This window comes from Schistocerca gregaria, unplaced genomic scaffold, assembly GCF_023897955.1.
Source record: "Schistocerca gregaria isolate iqSchGreg1 unplaced genomic scaffold, iqSchGreg1.2 ptg000696l, whole genome shotgun sequence".
NCBI classification, from domain to species: domain Eukaryota; kingdom Metazoa; phylum Arthropoda; class Insecta; order Orthoptera; family Acrididae; genus Schistocerca; species Schistocerca gregaria.
Window position 1 is genome coordinate 82,941 of NW_026062075.1, and position 754 is coordinate 83,694.

Sequence of the window (754 nt, forward strand, 5' to 3'; positions counted from 1 at the left end):
GAGAATGTGAAAAGTGTTCGTATATAGTAAAAACCGGAGAAATCTGTTCGTTTTCGTCATTTGTTATCGGATCGAGTTAAAGCCAGATCGCCACATTGGCCACTATTCTCTCTGAAACAGTTACATTTATCGTCCGCAAAGTTATGTCGTGTGCTGCGGAATGCGGAGACACTAAAAGCGTCATTGTAGAACACTGAAGAAGCTTCTAAGGTGATGTAATTGCCAGTAAGAAGCAGTACAATTCAAGTTTTTGCTATCGATTATTGACTTTTTAGCCTACCTTAGTGCCTTGGACATGAGCTAGGACCTTAAGATTTTGCGTGAGAGGCGTACTAGCAGCCGCGTCGCACGGGCGAATGTGAAAAGTGTTCATATGTAGTAAAAACCTGAAAAAGCCGTCCATTTTCTTCCTTTGTTATCGAATCGACTTAAAGCCAGATATTCACATTGACCGCTCTTCTCTCTGAAACGGTTACATTTATCGTCTGCCAAGCTATGTCGCGTCCTGAGGTATGCGGTGACACTAAAAGCACCATAGTAGAACACAGAAGAAGCTTCTAAGTTTATGTAATAGCAAGTAAGAAGCAGTACAATTCAAGTTTTAGCTATTGATTATTGACTTTTTAGCCGGCTTTGGTGCCTTGGACATGAGCTAGGACCTTAAGATTTTGCATGAAAGGAGGACTAGCAGATGCGTTGCACGGAAGAATGTGAAAGGTGTTCATATGTAGAAAAACCTGAGAAACCCAACCGT